The 22,281-nt window shown below is 46.5% G+C and overlaps 1 long non-coding RNA gene across 1 annotated transcript in view; it reads right to left on the reverse strand.

The window, feature by feature from the left end:
* Positions 1-4,649: 4,649 nt before the first annotated feature.
* Positions 4,650-22,281, reverse strand: part of LOC125109704 (uncharacterized) — a 34,099-nt gene continuing 16,467 nt past the window's right edge. The window contains exons 2-4 of the long non-coding RNA XR_007130344.1: positions 14,141-15,290; positions 12,803-12,903; positions 4,650-4,699 (exon numbers count right to left, since the gene is read on the reverse strand). This is a non-coding gene — a long non-coding RNA (uncharacterized LOC125109704). The remainder of the gene's footprint in view (positions 4,700-12,802; positions 12,904-14,140; positions 15,291-22,281) is intronic.

The following is a 22,281-nucleotide window of genomic DNA, read 5'->3' on the forward strand; positions in this document are numbered from 1 at the left end:
AGAGCTCTTTGAGGACACAGATTATGCCCCAGTGGACAGCAGAGTCTACGTTTTTAGACAGTTAATAAATATTTGTGCATGGATGCATGGATATTTTTTTCAACTGACCAGCTGAATATGACTTCTGCCGCTTATGGGTGTCAGTATCTGGGAAGTGTAGAGTCTAAGACAGGAGAGACATGGGTTTAATATTTACTGTTTCCCGATTCCTGCCACTGATCACTTTTAAAGGCATTAAATCCAAAATCTTTAGATCTTGCTGCTTTGCAGGACCAGATTAGATTGCATACAGGAATTTTGCATAGTAAAAAAAGATACATCCCACTGATTTGCATCTCAATTTCTATTCCCTTCAAAAGGCTCTCAAAAGCCACATAGTCCCCCAGCAATAATCATGAGCAAGGCAAAGAAATGAAGAACTTTGGCTGGGAAGACATTAAATTAGTCTCTGTAATGTAGTAAAAGACATATCCAGGGGTATATTCTTTCCCTGGACTTCCTTCTGGCCCCTGCCACAGACTCTGAGCAGAGCAAGCACTCATGGGGAAGGTTCCTCTTGGATAATGAGAGAAAATACATTAAAATCTTGTTACAAATCGCTGTTTGGTACTTTGGATTTGTTGTACTATAGGTCAGATCGTGTTCCCATGCACAGCGGTGTGTAAAAAGCTTCACTCCTGATAACAACAAAACCTACAATACAGAGTTTCTAAGCCACAGAGTCCCTTAGCAATAAAAAGCTGCAAGACCCAATAACCCAACAGTTCTCTTTCTCCTCTTTCATTGGCATTCCAGGGAAAGCTACTGTGCTTCTCCCTTCCGGTCTCCTAGGAATCATGATGATAATGAGCGCTTGGGGAAGGGAGGGGGAGGAGGGATGGGGGGTGGATGAAAATGAGCCGGTTATTATAGCCCAGGGTGGTTATAGTCAAAAGAGGAGTTTGGTCTGGTTGGAAAGGAAGCAAAAGGCTCAGCCTGCCTTGTAAAGACTCTGGGGGACTCAGAATTCCAGATGGAGAATCTAGAGTGGGGCTTGGTTTGTTTATATTTAACAGAGCAGTAAGCCAGGGCATGGTTTCTCTCTGCCGTGTGTAGATTCACTGCTTGGGGAGGAAACACTCCCATGCAAAGATGGGACTTCCTCTCTTATGAGGAAGGGGATCTGCCTTCAGTAAAGCCCCAAAGCCCAAAAACAAGGTTTTGCCTGCCAAGTGAGAAGGACTGGGTGGCTGCCCGTCCCATTTGTATAAGTCATTTCCTCTGGGAAGCCCTGTCCAGCCGAGCCCATTCAGCTTGGTGGCCCAGGGCACCCTAGGAAGCTCCTAACCTCCGCTCACCAGAGCACGAAGCACCCACACGGTCCGGAGTTTCCCTTCAGATATTCTGCCCGTAGTCCTCACAATTAAGCTTGTTTCCCTTCAGATATTCTGCCTGTAGTCCTCACAATTAAGCTTGTTTCTGACAGGTGTTCTCAGAGGGGAGGAGGGGAGGGTGGGAGAGGACAGCCATGGGAAACACCCCTAGAGTAATAAGTGATGCCATTACCAAGTCCCTCACTCCCTTCAGACCCCCAACTTAGTGAAGCCTTCTTGGACACACTAATTAAATATACAATTTATATTTATATCCCCGTGCCCTGCCCACCCCTACCCCCCGCCAGGAGCCCCTAGCTCCTGTCCCTGCTTTATTTTTCTCTGCCGAACTTAATACCTTTTGACATTATTTTTTATCTATGTGTTTAGTGTCTCTCCCACTAGGTTGTAAGCTCCAAGAAGGCAGGATTTTTGTCTCCCTCATTCACTGGATTCCCAGTACCTAGAGCAGTGGGTGGCACATAGGCACGTATTTGTTTGAATCAAGGCCTACCCAAGTGCTTTGCATGAATTACAGCCCCCAAGCCAACCCTACCAGGGAACGTTGGTCTCTGAGGGAACATAAGTGTCCTCTCCACAGATAGGTAGGGTCACTCTCTGCCTTCTCTGCTCTCCCAGAGAGTATTTTAACCAACACTGTGTTAGGGGGAAAAGTCACTCTGCCTGATTCAAAGTCTCAGAATAAGTGGTGTTTTCTTCTGTTTCTTAAGTCCAAACTGGTTAAAAAAAAAAAAAAAGAAAAAAAAAAGCCAGACCCTGCTCTCCTCCTCTTCTTCCCAGTTAGACTTGCTTCCATCAAGGAGTCAGTCTTGGCCCAAGGTTTGATCTCCCTGGAAAATGGCTGGCACCCCACTTTCTGATTTTCACTGGGAGATGAGGCTCAAGAAGTCGCAGTTCTTAGTTGAACAGAAACCCAAACTGCCTAATTTAAGTAGAAAAAATATTTATCGAAGAATGTTAGGCAGTTCACAGACTTTCTGGAATAGTTAGAGAAAATAAGCCTAAGAAGCAGCTAGAACATCACCCCAGATCACACCACAAAAGTGGTCCCAGAGAGACCCCCCATTTTTGCCACTCCTGTGTTCAGACACTCAGTTCACCCCCACCCCAATCAACATGCCCAGCACTGGGCACTGACACTGCCCTGGGCAGCTCATTCACACTACCTTAGAAAGTGGACCAGGGAGGCACCTGGGTGGCTCAGCCTGTTAAGCATCTGCCTTCAGCTCAGGTCATGATCCCAGGGTCCTGGGCCCACATTGGGGTCCCAGTTCAGAGGGGAGCCTGCTTCTCCCTCTGTCTCTGCCTCTCTGTGCTCTCTCTGTCTCTCAAATTAATAAATTTTAAAAAAATTTTAAAAAAGAAAATTTAAGGGGCGCCTGGGTGGCTCAGTGGGTTGAGCCGCTGCCTTCGGCTCAGGTCATGATCTCAGGGTCCTGGGATCGAGTCCCGCATCGGGCTCTCTGCTCAGCAAGAAGCCTGCTTCCCTCTCTCTCTCTGCCTGCCTCCCTCTCTCTCTCTGCCTGCCTCTCCGTCTACTTGTGATCTCTCTCTGTCAAATAAATAAATAAAATCTTAAAAATAAATAAATAAATAAATAAATAAATAAATAAATTTTGGTTAAATGAATATATAATTGAATATATTTAAGAAAAATAAAATTAAAAAAAAATTAAAAAAAAAAGAAAAAGAAAATTTAAAAAAGAAAAAAAAAGAAAGTGGACCAGGCTGCTGCAGCTCTCGCTTAAACGGGTTCACACAGCACTTGCTCCTTACACAATTAACTTCAGAGTCTGCAGGGAGGGTGTCGTGTTGGCTACAACCGGCTCCAACGCCGGCTCCTTGACAGCAAGACACCCTGGGAAAGCAATAGCTGATCATCTCCTGTGGGATGGTGGGGTCACATTCCTCAGATGATGAAGTGATCCAAAAAGTAAGACAAATGTCTACTTCGTTGATATACTTAGTTCTCCTGGCCAAATGCCCTCTTACTAACACTTATTGCAACATTAGTTTCTAAGAGTAAAATCTTACAGTCCCTTTTTCACATGAGAGGATGGGCTTAGGTTCAGAGACTCGGCAAGGTCACGCGGCTCAATAAACGTCAGATTAAATATTCAAACTCCCATACCACAGTGACTCGAGGGCACTTCACGCCTTCGTTCTTCGGTTCCCTTTGCTGTCCTATTCTTTATTATCTATGTCCTTGTGTATATTTCCTTTTGGTCCCGTCTCCCCAGTTCCATGATAAATTCCTATTCTTCTTTCCTTCTCCCCTCGACTCACTGACCAGGAGGGACGCCAGAGATCTGCAGCGGAGGCGGGTGGTTAGCGACCCATCCGCCATCCACCTCTTTGCCTTGTTAGCAGAACATGCACTTTGTCCGAGAGACAATGGGCAGGGCCTCCGGAGTGAATGGTGATTGGTCTAACGGTAAGCATGTGACCCAGTTCTGGCCAATGAGATGTAAGGAGTAATCTGCCACGGAGCTTCCGGGGCTCCTGGATGACAGAGAGGCGTGGGAGGGAATAACGCCTTTGTGCTCCCTTTCTTCCGGCTTGAAACTGGTCGTGGGAGGGCAGTACGGCTGCCACACTAACTGCCCCACTAGGAATGCTGCAATAAAGTCTCTCCAACTCCGCACAGTGTGTGTGCACGTTCCTTAGTGCTCCGCGCCCATCTGTACGTTTGGTTCTCAGTTGACCTGGTCCTTCTCCCCACCTATCCACGAGTTCCAGCATCAATTCATCTCGGCCTTCACCTCACCAGCCTCCTGTGTGCTTCTTCTTGGGTCTTCCATCACCTCTGATTCCCTGACCACCTTAGCACCCCCTGCCATGAGGTACCCGCCCTGCTCTTACCTGCCCGGTTCTACTTCTCTGGTGCCTGGCCTCATACTCCACCCTTAGCTCTACCAAGTCCTCTTCTCCAGGAACCTTGAGCAAGTTTCTCTCACACCTAGAAGGAGAGGGCAGTTGCACAACATTGTAGATGGAATTGTAATGGAATAAATGCCACTGAATTGTGTGCTTTAACATAGTTCACTGAATTTATGTGAATTTCACCTCAAAAAAGAAATCCCTTCACTCTAAACCTGTTTTGCGCACTCCTTTCTCTTGTTACCAGCCTTCACCAAATATGGCCCTCCCAAGAAGAATGCACCATATCTTGGGGCTCCTGGGTGGCTCCGTGGGTTAAAGCCTCTGCCTTCAGCTCAGGTCCTGATCCCAGCGTTCTGGGATCGAGCCCCGCACTGGGCTTTCTGCTCCGCAGGGTGCGTGCTTCCTCCTCTCTCTCTGCCTGCCTCTCTGGTTATTTGTGATCTCTGTCAAAATAAATAAATAAAATCTTAAAAAAAAAAAAAAAGAATGCACCATATTTCTTGATACATCTTATCCCCCACTTCATCGGCCATCTTTCCCTACTCAATAGAAATCCTTAATATGAAGTCCATGAACACCCAAAGAGGGCTGTGAATTCCCTAAAAATATTTGTAAAACTCTAAACATTATATATGGCATTAAAAAAAATTTAAAAGGACCTGTGATCTCCAAAAATATTAATGTAAAACACATGTTAAAAAAGAGGAAATTGATGTATATTTGTGTGTGTATGAGTATATATATAGAGAGAGAGAGAGAGGAAGAGTATAAGAATACTGAAGATACACCAAATATATATACTGAATACTGGGGCGCCTGGGTGGCTTAGTGGGTTAAAGCCTCTGCCTTTGGCTCAGGTCATGATTCCACGGTCCTGGGATTGAGTCCCACATTGGGCTCTCTACTCAGCAGGGAGCCTGCTTCCTCCTCTCTCTCTGCCTGCCTCTCTGCCTACTTGTGATCTCTGTCTGTCAAATAAATAAATAAAATCTTAAAAAAAAAAAATATATATATATATACTGAATACTGAAGATTACTATATATAGTAGATCTTCAGCACCAGTTCATAAACTTCAGCATTCACTAGAATCACCAAGTGGAACATAACAAATAGCATGGAGGACATGGGGAGTTAGGAGAATGGAGTTGGGGGACATTGGAAAGGGAGGTGAACAATGAGAGACTATGGACTCTGAAAAACAATCTGAAGGGTTTGAAGAGGTGGGGGGGGTGGGAGGTTGGGGGAACCAGGTGGTGGGTATTAGAGAGGGCACGGATTGCATGGACCACTGGGTGTGGTACAAAAACAATGAATACTGTTATGCTGAAAATAAATTTTAAAAAAATTATTTAAAAAAAAAAAGAATCACCAAGGGAGTTTGTTAAAACACAGATTTCTGGGCCTCCCCCCAACATACAAAATTTCTTCTTCAGTACATTTGGGGTGGGGTATGAGAATTTGCATTTCTAACAAGTTCCCCAGTGATTATTTTGCTGCTAGTCCAGGGACCAAGGCTGTTGTGAGATATGTAAAAACTGTTAATACAATTGCCTCTAGGGAGGGGCAACCTTGTTGGCTGGGTCATGGGTGAAGACCTTCTCACTGTGCACCCTTTTATATCTTTTGAATTTCTGTCTATGTGATGATATTACCCACTCAGAAACAAACTTGAGATTGAAATAAAAGAAAAAAAAAAAAGAAATGAGAACATCACCACCTTAAACTCACTACCCTCACCCACATGTTAAGAGAGTTTTCTTTAAATAACTAGAGACTGTTCTAGAAGGTCACCACCCTCTCCCTCATTCTCTCTTTGCTTCTCATTTGTATGCTGCACATCCGCTCAATGTTACTTTATTCAAACAACCCCTGCTGCTGGGTACCAGAGCACATTCCCACCTTCCAAGAGGAACCCTGCTTGTGTTCAAATAGCTAAAGAACACAATGATGAATTCAGTTGTCCAAGAAAAGAAAGCAATCATGAAATACTGTTTTCCACCCATCAAATTAAAAGTTATTAAATATCCAAAATATGTTGGCAGGCACCGGGGAACACAGACTTTTTGTGCTATTGGTAGAAACAAAAATTGGATCATCTCTAGAAGGCAATCTGGGCTTTAAAAATGTGCACAGCCTTTGACCTAATTAATTCCACTTATAGAAATAAATCCTAAGGAAGCAGCAAGAGATGCATAAAAGCATTTATAACTAAGGGTGTTCATCTCAGCATGAAAAACCAGAAAAAGTCTCAATGTTGAACAATGAATGTTTGTTAAATATACTGTGCCACATTTACCATGGAACCCAAAGTAACAGTGAAAAATCATATTGTAGAAAGATACTTAATGACATGGAAATGTGCTCATGTTGTATTATCAGGTGACAGAATGTAAATCAGGTGACAAACAGGTGATATGGTATGATGTAGTATCTTTAGAAAATTATAAATATAAAATGACTTAAGGGATCTGTTCTACAGTGTTTGCTAGTGGTTACCTCTGCCTAGAGTGATTATAGGTGGATTTTATTTTCATTATGCTCATCAGTATGTTCAAACTTTCCACCCTGAGTGTATATTACTTTTATTAAAAATAAAAAACAAAAACGGGGAATGGAAATGATGCTTCCTCCTATGAGGGCAATCAAGACCGGTCAGATGGAGGCCTCTGAAGGAGAGTATTCAGGGAGCGCTGTCCAATGCCCACCCCGAGACGCCACTCCCTTGGGCTGGGCGAGTTTCTGGCAAATAGGGATGAGCGGGGGGCGAGAGCTTTTCACTCTGGTCTCTTTTCTGCTGCTGCCCCCTGTTTCTCAGCACAGGACAGCACCCACGGGAGGCATCACGGTGGTGCCCAGCCCCTGGACAGAGCCCCAGCAGAGCCTGCAGGATACCAATCCACCCGAACCACTGGCTGAGAACGAAACCTGGGCGCAGGTCTTCAGGGAAGGAGCACGTGTCCTGACCTGCATGGAATGCTGGGTGGTTTGTGTTAACCACACCCCCCGCGGAGCTGGGCCTGCTTGAGGCCAATGAGGAGCGTGGGAGCCAGTCCTGGGAGTGAGAAAAAAAGAAAGCGTAGTAATCAAGACAGAGACTTCAGTTGAAACAGTGCAAGAGTTGACAGAGATGGGGGTGCAGATAAAGACTCACTTAGACTAACTTTGAGGGAGAACCAGTTTTTCCACCGGGGACTAGATTTTTCTAGGGCGTGTAGCCCCCTGCTCACAGAGAGCCATTGTTGAAAACACCACCAACAAAAACATCAGGGTGATTCTAAGAAAATGCCCAGTCTGAAGAATATACATATGGCTCAGGTCTCCTGGGGACTTTTTAATATGGTTATCCTTCACAGCCATCTTCCAGGATAGGCTAGCCATGGCATGGTCCCCAGACTTTAAAAAAAGAAAAAGGTTGGGGCGCCTGGGTGGCTCAGTGGGTTGGGCCGCTGCCTTCGGCTCCGGTCGTGATCTCAGGGTCCTGGATCGAGCCCCGCGTCGGGCTCTCTGCTCGGTGGGGAGCCTGCTTCCTCCTCTCTCTCTGCCTGCCTCTCTGCCTGCTTGTGATCTCTGTCTGTCAGATAAATAAATAAAATCTTTAAAAAAAAAAAAAAGGGCTGAGGAATTGAAGTCAAGTTTCTGCAACTTGACCATGTTGAAAGGCGACACTGCAGGATCTATCAGGTTAGTTTACTGTTCCAGTAAAGTTTCCAAACTCTGTGAACTTCCATGTAGCAAAAAATATATATAATATATAATATATATTTATTTATATATAAAATATTTTATATATACTTATTATATATAAATATATACTAATTATATATAATTTTTTTTGGCAAAGATTAAAGCTGTGATTTAGTGGAATGAGCACAGGATATAGAAAAACCACCCAACTCTGCAACCAACCAGCCAAACGTCTCATGAGTCTGAGCGCTCACCGCACACTTGAGAGAGTCGATTAACCTCTTTGAGCCATGATTTCCTTGTATGTAAAGTAGAGGAGTTCACTCCTCCAACAAATACTTATTGAGAACCTACTATAGGTCAGACCCTGTGCCAGGCACTGGGGACCCGATCATGAGCCAGTTTCCACCATCATAGGGATTAAATAGTGTTATGGCCACAGCCTGTCTTTGGACCCTGCGAGTTAAAAACGCTTTGTACATTTTTAAATTAGTGAAACAATTAGAAGGCGGACATTTTGTAACTTGTAAAAAATTTATGAAGTTCCAATTTCAGTGTTCACAAGTAAAGTTTCATTGGAACACAGTCCCATTGACGATTGACATAGCTTCCAGAGGCTGCCTCCGCGCTCCAGTGGCAGAGCTGAGCGGCTGTAACAGAGACTGGATGACCCACAAATCTGCAAATATTTACTATCTGACACTTTACCAAAAAAGAAAAAATGAAAAAAAAAAAAAAGCATGCTGACCCTTGGAATAACGGAAGAAAAATAAGGTGATTTACAGACTCCTAAAAGCCTTATGTATCTGGGGCGCCTGAGTGGCTCAGTTGGTTAAGCGACTGCCTTCGGCTTAGGTCATGATCCTGGAGTTCTGGGATCGAGTCCCGCATCGGGCTCCCTGCTTGGCAGGGAGTCTGCTTCTCCCTCTGACCACTTCCCTCTCATGCTCTCTTTCTCTCCCATTCTCACTCTCTCTCAATAAAACAAATAAATAAAAAATTAAAAAGAAAAAGAAAAAAAAAACTTCTATGAATCTAAAAGAAGGAGGGAATTTGTCAAAGCTGTTAAGGTGAAAATTAAAATGCTGCATTGCTTTATCTAGCGTTTAGGAGCATCAGCTCTGCTCCCTGATCTGAGTGTTTCTAGGTCTTCCTGGGCTGTGGGTACCCACCAGGTGAAAGGCACAGGTGTATCTGGAACGTCAGTGGCTCCTGCCTCCACCTACATGATGCAGGCCCTCTAGCCCCACCAATGATTCTCTGGTGTTCCAGAGCCTTCAAGGGAGATTCTTGTGTTCTCACACTGCCCTCTGGGAATACATCTGTGTCCTTACCAAAGGCGCTGTTTCCATGACATCAAGGGGGCAGGGACCGACATGCAGTTATGCTTTCTGTTAGCCTCAACACTCGAGAAAGATGCGTTGCTGCACAGGTGGGCATGAGGACGATGTCTCCTCTCCACTTGGTGTCCCTGGGAGTTAGCTTTAAACCCAAAGCACACAGCTATGGCCTCTGTCTCCCTGAGACCCTGTGAAAATGACCCCTTCGGTCTCTGCCTGCTGACTGTCCCACTGGCCTGAGAGACAATGCCCAGAGAAGGGCATCTGTGCCAAACTCTCATCCTTCCCTCCCCCAGCATTGACTTTCCCTCCCCCGTCCCCCATGCCAACTGTGGAAGCCAAGAAAAACAAGGCTATACCCACCTCGAGTCTAGCCCTGACATAAGTGCAGCCATCTTGATGTTCCAGATCATCACAAAATATTTCTTGGGTTCTGACCTACTCAGGTTAGCACTTTATTTATTTTTTTTAAAGATTTTATTTATTTATTTGACAGAGAGAGATCACAAGCAGGCAGAGAGTCAGGCAGAGAGAGAGGGGGAAGCAGGCTCCTTGCTGAGCAGAGAGCCCAATGCGGGGCTCGATCCCAGTACTCTGAGATCATGACCTGAGCCGAAGGCAGAGGCTTAACCCACTGAGCCACCCAGGCGCGCCATCAGGTTAGCACTTTAAGCAGTCCCTCTCTCCTTTAATGATTGATTTAAACCCCTGGGCTCAGCTGCCTCTGTCTTTCATAACTCCTCTACACATTTCCCAACTGACCAGTGTTGACCTGAGTAGGTAGGGACAACTCTACAACCCTATTGAGCAGGAAGAAGTTACAGAAGATGAGACCTTCCACCTTCAACAACCTTAAAGATTTAAGGGTCAAAATTGCTCAGGGGGAAATGTGGAGGCTGAGAAAATTAAGGCCATCCCACTTCAAGTTTAGCTGATGTGGGAAACAGAGGCAGAAGAAAATCATTAAAATTCCTCACCTACTGACAAGCCCTTGAAACAGACAGAGTGGCTCTCCCCTGGGGACTTAACTGCCCTCACCTTGAGATTTTGCTAAGGACAATCCTAGCCTGACCAACCCCCTACCTCAACAGGTCTGACCAGGATCCTGTAAGTCTACTTTAACAATTCCTTTATCTCTAAACCTCCAAGATAGTGTCAAGAATCATTCCCAAGCATATGGCCCACTGATATACATCTAAAGGGTCTCACGAGAAGATTTTTATTATTGGTAATAAATAACCTCTCTCCCAACAATAGCTAGCCCCTCAAGGTCCTGGAGACCTTGATTCCTTAGAGACGTACATCATCCATAACCCCCTTTGTCCTCACCCACCGTGGAGTCCACCCCTACTCTGCCTTTAAAAACTCTGACTGTAATCTGGTTTGGGGTCCAAGTCCCTACTCCGCTGTGTCAGGTATACTTGGGCCCAAGCTTAAGCTTGTCAAATAAACCCTTGTGCGACTGCATCGGTGCTTGGCTCCTTGGTGGTCTCTCAGATGCAAAAACTCGGGCATAACACCAACCACCCGGTATTGTATTGACTACTGAACACAGGTGTGCTTCACTTTTATAATCTGCTGCATGATCTCTATGTTTCCTAATCCAGCTCCCTGTCAGCCAGCCACCCACCCCTGCTCCCACCTCTGGTTCCCTGGGGATGGGGGGTGGGGGGTGGGGAGGGGCACCCTGGCCTCCCTAATGGTCAGGTTGGAGCCCCATGGGCTGGACCCTGTCCCTGACAACTCAGCCCCGCAAGTCCCACCTGCACCGGCTCTGACAGCAACACCGTCAAGGGTCCAGTTCCCCAGGTCAGCGGACCTCCTGCCACAGAGGCCCTCAGAACTCCACCAGCCAGGGCGCACCCAGCATTTCTCAACCTTGCCTGTGCTTCCCATGCCCACAGCATCTCGCCTGCTCTGTGTTCAGACTGGGTCAGCATCCTTAACTGTCCCCTCCCCACCCAGCCTTGGGCTTCCTGCCCCCCAATTTTAAAGAACATCTTCGGCTCCCTCCTTTAGCCCAGAAACCCTCACCAGTTTGTGTGAGACTGGGATTCCGGTATAGAACAACCCTGCTGTCCCATAGTTAATTCTGGCCTTTTCCAGGCTGGCTTCCTTCCTTACCCTGAAGGACCTGGGCCACCAACGTCCCAGCATGGCTCAGGGCCCAAACCCACTTAACAGTGACCGCACCTGGGGTCACAGCTTGGTTCCAGGCCCTGGCAGAGCAGAACCGAAGGTAGGGAGACAGGTGGAAGAGGCAACTAGTAACACACATCACACTGTCCCTGAGGTGGGCTCAAAAACTGGGGTGGGCCCAGCTTAATGGGAAAAGGCAGCCAGGAACTCAGGCGGTGGGGAAGACAGAGGGTAGTAAGGGATGACAGAGCACAGAACTGCTCCCCTCCTTGGGGGCTAGTGATGAGTTTCCTTTTTGAGGAAAGTCACCGTCTGCATTTGCTTCTGTACCTTTAAGGAGGCAAGAAGCAGAGACAAAGGGACAGAGGGAAATATGCATGCAGGACTCTCAAGCGATTAGCCAAATCCCCGGGCTTCTCTGCCCTATTTCCAAGTGTGTGGATAGATCCAATTCCTCTCTTGTTCCTTGGTCCCTCCTAATCCAGGATGTGATTATATGAAGTAGATTAAAGGTGTCTGTGACCAGTGTAGGACCTGCCACGTCTCGGAAACCGGTTTTGCAAGAGTCTGTGTTCAATTTAATTTAATTAGCAAACTTGCAAAATGCTCGTGCTGACTGCTGGTTCTTGACGACAAAGTGAAAATGGATGCTAAGTTTGATAGGGAGTTTGTAACTTATGGGACTCTCAACAATGCCCTTAAAAAGCAAGCTCTCAGAGGCCCGTGATCTGGCATGTTTCAGGAAAAATTCTTTCATCGGGTGGGAAGTCCAATGGGAGATGTCCAGGGTCCCTCCTAATTCAAAGCTTTTATGTCTCTAAGGTTACTGGATGCCGGAGTCCAGGGCCAGAAAGACCAGCAGTTTAAAAAAGACTTGACAGCGTGTTTTACCCCAGAGCAAAGTAAGCCCAAACATTTCAAACTAGAGCTGTCAACAAAGAATATGTTTGCAAACCAGACACAATGTAAAATAAACTTCAGCCGGCAAATGATAAACCTTCCCTAAAAAGGTAATCAGATGGTGAGTGAACAAACTTTGGGAGTGCTATGAGAAAAGATTTCTGCACTATCCAACAGGCTTTCACACTTTTAACTCCAAATGGACCTGTGCACTTGTTTGGGGCTTGGGGGTGGGGTGGGAAGGGAATTTAAAAAAATGGAAAAGTTAGGATTTTGCACCCTTCTCAGCTGGTGGCCGTAGGAATGCAGAGAAAAGGAAAGCAAAACAGGCTAAATCCTGAGGATTGTGGTGGAGGAAGAAAGGGTTATCAAGTAGGTAAGGTGAGGTCCCCAGGCCATGTAAGCAGGAGGTCCCTGGGACAGTGGGACACACCTGAGTCAAGCTGCTGGTACCCACGGCAAGTGGACAGGGAGTGGCTTACCTTCCTCTCTCACTGATGCGCTTCCAGATCTTCAAGGCACCACATTTGGAAAAGTTCTCATTCCTTTGAGGCTCATACCATTCACCCGCACTAACTTCTACCTGTTATTGATGTGGGGTTGGGGGAAGTTATAGCTTTGACAAAATATATTTTTAAATATTTTCACTGTGCAATAAATCATAATTACAAAAGAGTGTGCATGACCTATATGTACAGTTTAAAGAGTAATAGTAAGGCCAAGAACCCACACATTACCACCCAGCTTAAGGAAGAAAATACGGCCAATACCCTGAAGCTCCTTCTGTTCCTGGGCCCCTTTCTTTCTTTTTTTTTTTTTTTAAAGATTTTATTTATTTATTTATTTGATAGAGAGAGATCACAAGTAGGCGAAGAGGCAGGGAGAGAGAGTGAGAGGGAAGCAGGCTCCCTGCTGAGCAGAGAGCCCGATGTGGGGCTCGATCCCAGGACCCTGGGATCATGACCTGAGCCGAAGGCAGCGGCCCAACCCACTGAGCCACCCAGGCACCCCCCTGGGCCCCTTTCCAATCCACTCTCCACCCCTGGACGGGGGTTGGGCAAGCCATTGACCTGACAGATGTATTATTCACTCCCTAACTTTTCTTCCAGGTTTCAATCCATCTATAAGGGATCCCTAACCATTATATTATTAGTGCCTGGTTTCGAAGTTCATCTCATGAATCTATACTAATGATAATCTCCTCAATTTGTTGTTTTTACTCCATGGTCGATATTTTTGAAGTTCGTCCACGTTTATATATGTAGCTGGATTTTATTCATTATCTGAGCTACATAGGATTCCACTGTCTGATTATACCATGATCACTTCTTAATTCTTTTGTTTATGGACGTCTGGGTTGTTACCTTTTTTAGTTACAAACAAAGCTATTGGGGCATCTGGGTGGCTCAGATGGTTAAGTGTCTGCCTTTGGCTCAGGTCATGATCCCGGGGTCCTGGGATCGAGCCCCACATAGGACTCCCTCTCCCTCCACCCCTCATCTCTGCTTCTGTGCTCCCACATGCACTCTCTCTCAAGTGAATAAATGAAATCTTTAAAAATAAATAAATCAATAAGCTAACAAAGCTATTGTGAACATTCTCATACATGTCTCCTGTAGAATATGTGCGAGCATCTCCCCGGGCACAGCTACTCCGAGCGTCATCTGCAGCCCCACTGCTGGAGCTTGAACTGGCCCTGCTTGACCACGAGTAAGGGAACTCGCACCAGAACATGAAACAACTACGCTATTAGACACTTTGTCTGTCGTGGGACCAGCAGTTTTCCCCGAGCAGGACTCAGCTGTGAAGGAGTCGCTGACCTACGTTCTGGCACAAGCATCTCATTTCTTCTTACATCTGGGACTTTGCTGAGCGTGAAGTGCCCGTTGCCTTTTTTCTTCACCTTCATCTCCCAACCTCTAGGTCACCTCTCCCCAGTCAGTGCAGACTCTGACCCCTCAGTCAGTCTCGAAGTTTTGCTCAACAAAACTCTGTTGGATGGATGGATGGTTGGATGGCTGGATGGATGGCTGGCTGGCTGGATGAATGAATGGTTTGCCCTTTCCCACCCACACATCTACCTTAGGAGCCTCCATGTTCTTCCATGAACCTTATCTCCCAGTTGATTTGTCGGAGTGGGGTGGGGGCAATCCCTGACATGCAAGCTGGGATAATCAAAGACCTTTCCAGCACTTTCCATCCTGGAACCAGGAAAAGGGTCACTCTATCTCCAATGCAGAAGCTATGACGCTGTTCACCAGGGTTGTCAGCCTCCCCCTTTACCAGCTCTGGAGGAAGCAGGTCTGCAACGAAAGAGAACTGAGTCGAGGTATGGAGAAAAAGAGTAGGAACAAGAAGAGGAGCGAGAAGCTGGCCACACTCATGGCTCTGCCGTGCTGGGCTTGGCTGTGTCCTGCCCTTTCCATGCAATTATTCAGCCTCGTTTTTGGTTTTCTCCTTTTTGCCCAAGCTGGCTAGAACTGCTTCCAGATCTGGAAAGAAAATAAACACTGCATACTTTAGCCCTCTGAAGCTTCGGAAAGCTGGAATTGAGATCGACCTTTGGACTGCAGTGCTGGTTTTCATGGATATATTTGAAGAAGGTTGTCAGTCCTTTGGATTTGTGTTGGTACGAACACCAAACCAAAACCCAGACCAAACCAAACAAAAAATTCCAAGCAAAGGGGAGGTCTGAGGTCACCATACTGCCGTAAGGGTCATTCCCATCTTTCCCACCACGGCTCAGTGATCAGCTTGGTGGTTTTGCTTGGCTCATGACCACACGTGTCTCAACGCGGATCTCACACAAGGCATGCAAGGTCTTCTTCACCAGATGGTTCCTCTGTAGTACATCATTGAGGGAGCCGTGTGACACCACCAGGAAGGCTCTTTCCCCATATCCAAATATAACCCACACGTATGTGGAGCGTCCAGGAAGAATGTGTGACAGCGGCTGGGACACTCGGGGATCTGTTGATATAAGGAGATGGAGAAGCTCAAAGCAAAAGAGCACTAAGAAATAGCAGGCGTCTCCTGGGGAACATTTGAGCCAGAAATAATTGCTTTAAAAGCCAGGGGGGCTTTTAAACCATTTTACCACAGAAATTGAAAGCCCTTTGTGGGCATTTCATCTGTCTCAATTCAACCTGAAGGTGGACACAGAGCACAATTAAGTCACGCTTGTGGTGTCTGGAGTGGATGGATCAGAACAGGGTGCCCCCACCTCACCCGTAGATGAGCATCCTGTGGGTCCTTGGGTCACCTGGTCACAGTCTGCTCTGGGATCTGCCCAAACTGGCATGCCTCTCCTCCAAGGTTCTCTCGAGTCTCTTCTGATGGCTTCCATCCCCACCCTTCCGTGTTTTCTCTCTTTCCAGGGCTGCTCCCGGGCTGCGGAAACCCCCTTTGCCCACAGCCAGAAGAGGTGAAAGTGGCTGGCCACTTAACCCCGACCCCGAGTCCCTTAGCCAGTGAATGCAGGGGAGCAGGAAAGCCCACCTCTCTTGACTCAGATTGGGATGACTCTGTCTCTCCTGCCACAAGCCTGGAGCAGGTGTTTGAGAACTCTGAGAAGTAAACCGTAGCCGGTGAACCTGGGAAAAAGACAGGGATCAAAGCACCATGAACCTAGGGGTGAGTTTGCCAGTAGTTTTTCCTCCAATAGCCGTCTCCCTGCCTGCACTCGGAGCAGCTCAAATCCCAGAAGACAGTGGGGCACAGACTGGGAGTACTCCACCGGGGTCGGGGGGGAGGTGGGACAAAAGGGAATCCTCGTGCTCAGAGACAGAGAGCAAAGCATACCACTTTGTTGTTTTTTTCTTTCTTCCTTTCTGCTTCTCTATGCCCAGCCCCCAAGCAGTGCCATGGCTACAGGGCATGGTAGAGAGGACCAAGCTCATGGAGTGCTAGCCATTGATAGTGATGTGTGAATGATATTTACTGAATGATATTTTTTGGCTCAGGACTGGTCATCTCAGCTGGGGACCAATGATGTCGAAGCTGGAAACTAGGGGTTAGAAGAGAAAATTGTGCTTCTCCTGGGAGTTATGTTTCCTTCTCCCACTTGAGAGTCAACCGCATTATCTCCATTCCCCGCTCTCCTTGCTTTCTCTTCCTCCCGTAATTGAAAGAAGAGATGAACGTGTATCTGAGAGGACATGTTTTACAGGAGTTGAAAAAGAATAACACTCATTTCCTCACTCTCAACTTCAAGCCCTGACTGAAAACACTATTAAATAAGTCAAATAATCTGTAAGTTAACAAAAGCTGAGAGTAGAAAGAGCACTAGCCTTGGAATCAGAAGGCCTGGATTCAAACCACAGCTGTAATTCAACGGTGGTGATCAAACATTTATACTCCATGACCTTCGGTCCGCTCTTAAATTGCATCTTTATTGGAGGTAATAATACTTGCTTGAGGATTCATCCCTTGACATCTGGGAAAATACCTGGTACACATCAGGTATAAGTATGGTGGGACTTGGTCTTGAATTTTATCTCCCAGTTACTCAAAATTTAAGCTAGACAAAATGAAGGGAACTCAGAAAATATCAAAAATAGAATGTCAGGGGCACTTGCGTGGCTCAGTGGGTTAAAGCCTCTGCCTTTGGCTCAGGTCATGATCTCAGGTTCCTGGGATCGAGCCCCACATCTGGCTTCCTGCTCGGTGGGGAGCCTGCTTCCCTCCCCACCCCTGCCTGCCTCTCTGCCTACTCATGATCTTTGTCTGTCAAGTAAATAAATAAAATCTTAAAAAAAAAAAAAAAAAAAAAAGAGAAAGCAGGGGTCCAGAGGGGCTATGCCAGTTCTCTAAAGCCACCTGGTCATTTAGAATTTGGTCTTCACCAAGCGGTTCTCAGAATTCTGTCCCCACACGTCCCCTTATGGTGAGCGAGTTAGCATGGTGGCCGCCTTCACGCCCAGACAGGCAGGTCTCACAAATACGAAGCTAACAGTAGCTGAGAGGACACTGTGTCATAAAGCCCTGGCCTGCATGCCATACGAGGTAAAGGGACTTCAGGATCCATGGGGACAGGGAGGCCCTCTCATGAGCCTCACAGGTTATTTGACTGGAAGGGAAAGATAAAAAATACCTGGGGTAAATGATCTACCACATGAGCCAGAATCCTCAGGGCACAAGGGGAAAACAACTTTATTCTTTCCCACCACGACATTTTGACTCCTCACCGGGGAGGGGGGGGGGGCCCTCCCCCCAGCCCCAAATGACAGCTCAAGCCGGTGCATTTCCCAGCCACTTTCACAACGAACTCATTGCATCATTTTCAGGTACCGAGAAAGCACAGTCCAATCTAAACCCAAACATTTCTATCACGTCCCGTGTAAAGCACCCCCCATCTCCAGCCCAGTCCTGACTCCCAAACTGCAGACCAGCAATTGGAGTGATTCCGTGGTCGCTCTGCGTTCTCTCTGCACCTGCCTCTTCCTCTGCTTCCTCCACTGACCATAATGCCCAAGGGAGCGGTGCCCAGGCTCGTCCAGGGTAGAGGGGAGGGTGTTCCGGCTCAGGGAATGGCCGATGTAAAATAATGCAAAAAAAAACAAAAAAAACAAAAAAAAAAACAAAAACAAAACTTTTTTTTTCTTTAATGCAGTAAACAAAATTTGAGGCTATTTTAGTAAAAATCCAATTAAGCAGAATGCTCAGGGAATTTACTGTCCTGGTTAATTGAATCTCTGCATTAATGAGGACAAATTGAAAACCCTATCAAGACTCGGGATTGCAGAACTTTATAGGTGGATGAGACCTTGGAGGTGGGTTTTCTGCAGCTCCCGAATTCCCCTGCTGGTGGAGGCCCAGGCCCAGAAGGAGGGAGCAGCTTGCCCTGAGCCCAGTGGACAGGTGGAGGGAAAGCCAAGATAGACTCGGGCCCACGAATTGGCAGCTCAAAGCTCCTGTGAGACTGAGCTGAATCTCAGTGAAATCGCCCATAACCCCTGGGGTTTCTTCTTAAAATAAAGCCCCAGCTTTCAGTTTGTCTTTGCCATTGTCTCTTCTCATAGGTCAGTGCACTTGACTTACAGAATTTAGAGCAAACACGGAAGATCTGCTGGTGGCATCTAAAGGTTGGTGTGGCCGAGCCTCTCACTTTCTTTCTCTCTCTCTCTCTCTCTCTGATTTATTAGAATTCACTTTTCTTTGTTTGCTCTGATCTTGTTTCTTCACATACATTATTAGTATTCCAGACACAGGGTGATAACTTTTTTTTTTTAATACATTTTTCATATTGTTTGAGGCTGAAAGAGGCTGTTTTCATTCTTGGAACTCTCTACACCACCCTATGACCCCAGCTTGCCACTGTTCCCGCATGCAAGCTGGTATTTCATTCATTCTAGCATGTTGACACTGAAATACACAGCGCCATCCTCCAAAGACACGTGCTGTTGCTCTCTGTGCATATTCGTTCTTTGAACACATACATACAAGCCCCTACTATGTGGCAGGGGCGGACACTGTGGGGACCCTGGGGATGCAGCAGGGGATCAAATGGAAAAATTCTCGCCCTTAGAAATTTGTATCTTAGGGCACCTGGGTGGCTCAGCGGTTAAGCCTCTGCCTTCAGCTCAGGTCATGATCTCAGGTTCCTGGGATCTAGCCCCGCATCAGGCTCTCTGCTCAGCAGGAAACTGCTCCCCCCCCCCACCCGACCCTTCTCTCTCTGCTTGCCTCTCTGCCTACCTGTGATCTCTCTCTGTCAAATAAATAAATAAATAAATAAATAATAAAAGAAAATTTGTATCCTAATGGTAACAAGTAGACCGTAAAGGAATACACACGTAAGTACATGTATGTCAAATGGTAATAGGTATGAAGGGTGGGGTAAGTGAGATATAGGAAAATAGGGATTGTTGGGAGTGGGTCATCGCTCTTTTATAGGAAGTCATCAGGCCTTTCTATTCAAAATACACAGACCTTGGGGTGCCTGGGTGGCTCAGTGGGTTGAAGCCTCTGCCTTCGGCTCGGGTCATGATCCCGGGGTCCTGGGATCGAGCCCCGCATCGGTCTCTTTGTTCTGCGGGGAGTCTGCTTCCCCCTTTCTCTCTGCCTGACTCTCTGCCTACTTATGATCTCTGTCAAATAAATAAATAAAATCTTTAAAAAAAAAAAAAACAGAGACCTAAAGGAAGTAAGGGAGTGAGACTAAGTCTCTGGGAGAAGGGAGTTGGGCAGAGAAAAAAAAATGGTAAGTGAACAGCATTTTAGTATCAGGCTACAAATACTTTCCATCAGCTATGAACGTCTGACTTATTAAATCCTCCTCACTAGTGACATAGTCCTAAAGGTTATCAGATGTTGATTTAGGGATAAGACAAGATGTGTTGGTTCATTCCATTCACAAACATGAGTGCGCCATGCAGGCATCCTGTAATGAAAGACACAGATGGTCCCTGCCCTCCTGATTAGTGTCCAATCAAAAAATCGCTATCCACAATGGTCAGGGTAGTTATAGTTGCTGAGGAGAGAAAGCATGCAAAGTCTTCTAGAAGAGGAAGAAAGGGGAGTTCAAGCACAGGAAATAACAGGCTGGGGAGGAGAGCAGATAGCACATTCTGGGGTTCCCAAATTGGTATGGTTAGAAAGTGAGTCTCGGGAAATGGGGGTAGAAATGGGAGCACACGTGGGTGCCCCTCTCCTCTCTGGAGCTCTATTAAAATCCTTCCTGGTTGCAGTCCCAAAAAAGCAGGCTGAGTTGGGGGAGGTGGGGACGTGAACTGACAGGTAGATGGGAGCCACATTATAAAGGCGCAAAGTTAAATATTTGAAGCAGAAGAATGATTTGAACGAATTCGCCTTTCATAAAGATCCACTGATACACAGAGAGTGAAAGAGGGAGAAGACTGGAAGCTGGAGAATCAGAGAAGAGGCTGAAGGGGCCAACGGGCCCTGAGTAACTCGGGTGAGGAAGGCAGGAGGTCCCCTAAGAGACGGACAGAAGACACGGAAAGGGTGGGATGGGCTTGCCACTATTTCGAGCATAGCGTGGACACGAACCGGGGTTGAATGCAGTATCAAGGCATGAGAAACAAGTTCAGGGAGCAATTCCCTCATAGAAGACAGAGCCAGAAAAGAAAAACTATGTCCTGAAGGCTGTTTGGAATTCCTCAAATGACACCATTTTGGCGTAAGAAGCAAGGACTGTTACTTTCCCAGTTGACGGCTTGAATGTGTAATTGTACCACTGGCCAGTTAATTCGGGTGAGTAGATTCCAACTACAGACTGTCGCCAGATACAAGATAAAATGTAAAAAAAAATGTGGTTAACTCTTCGAAAGCCGTACCAGGATTTACATATCCAAACAAATAGTACCTTCCTTGAAGGCTGCGTGTTATTCCCACAGTTGTGCACCTGCTGAGAGCTGCCCTGGACTTCTTTTGGGGACCTCCCATCATGACCACAGCCCCAGAGCTAGAAAATTCTCCGCCTTTTAGGGAAAATCTAATTTTTAAAAAAGACGCTTATTTACCACCAAATACCAGTGGTTGCCTGGGACAGGGAAGGGTGCATAGGAAAGAGAGATGGAATACAAAGGGACAACACAAGGGAAGTTTTGGGGGTGATGGAGGCATTCGTGTCTCAGTTGTGGTGATGGGTTTCATGTCAAAACTCATCAAAATACACACTTAAATATGTGTAGTTTATTGTACATCACTTATATCCCAATAAAACTATTTTTAAAAGTCATTTGTTGCAAAGAATAATGCTTAAGGGTCATAATCATGCTCCTTTTTTATTTTTTTAACAAAAATTTAAGAGAATACTCTTCTGGTGTGTCTGCCAGGCTGACTTGAAGGCAATTCTCCATGCAGGTTGGTTTTTGTTAAAAAACAAACAACAAACAAATCACAGAAACAAGTGACCTGCTCCCATTAAAGGATAGCCTTCGTGTGAACTTGTACATCCTAGAACATATGTTTTTAAACTTTGCAGTCATGCCCTGTAGTCTAAATTGGAATCCAGTGACTGGGTATCTTCTGGTTCTTGTGCTCTCGTGAGGGACAGCTCTCCGGCTGTGTATTGTTCCTTTCACTTAGCTCATCCACAGAAAGGGTTGAATAAGAACAAGCACCACTGCTTCCACTAACTGAGTTTTGCATTTCAGATAGCCAGCTTTACAGAGCTGGGATTCCAGAAACATTTCCTGGCTGTCCCCACTCCCACCTCATCCCCACCAAACATTGTTCTCTGACCCATTTGCCAATGTCTGGAGGTCTACCATTAGGAGGATTCTTTCCTTTGAGTTAACCATTCCAATCTCCCAGAATAGGATCCTGGAGGGCAGACCAAAGGGGTTGGGGGGAGCTTGGGGTTACTGGGGGGGGGGGCCCTGTGAGGACACTGTGGCCTCCAAAGGTGGAGGCCATCAGTGGAAGAAAGGGGAATCCAGAAAGGGGGAGACAAGGTGCCACAGAGAGCCTCAACTAAAGCTATTCCCCATTTTTTAGTAATTTATTTATTCAGAAAGCATTTACTGAGTACCAACATCCCCACCTTAGTTTGACATCTGGACGTAGTATTGAGCACAATGATATAAAAGAGGAGGTTTAGCAAAGTCAATGAGCCACTCTCTCATGGACCCCGGGACCCCATCCGCTGGAGAGCTGGCCCATGTGTCACAGCTCGTCCCACAGGCACTCAGGGGCCAGGTGCTCACATCACGCCTTGAGCGGCAGTTCGGAATTAAACGAAACAGATTATTGACAAATGAAAGTTTCAGGGAGGTGTGAAAAGTCTGAACTTAAAGCAGGTGGGGAGGCTATTAAAATAGTTTGTCTCTTGGGGCGCCTGGGTGGCTCAGTGGGTTAAGCCGCTGCCTTCGGCTCAGGTCATGATCTCAGGGTCCTGGGATCGAGTCCCGCATCGGGCTCTCTGCTCAGCAGGGAGCCTGCTTCCCTTCCTCTCTCTCTGCCTGCCTCTCTGCCTGCTTGTGATCTCTCTCTGTCA

This window comes from Lutra lutra, chromosome 9 (genome assembly GCF_902655055.1).
Source record: "Lutra lutra chromosome 9, mLutLut1.2, whole genome shotgun sequence".
Taxonomy (NCBI): domain Eukaryota; kingdom Metazoa; phylum Chordata; class Mammalia; order Carnivora; family Mustelidae; genus Lutra; species Lutra lutra.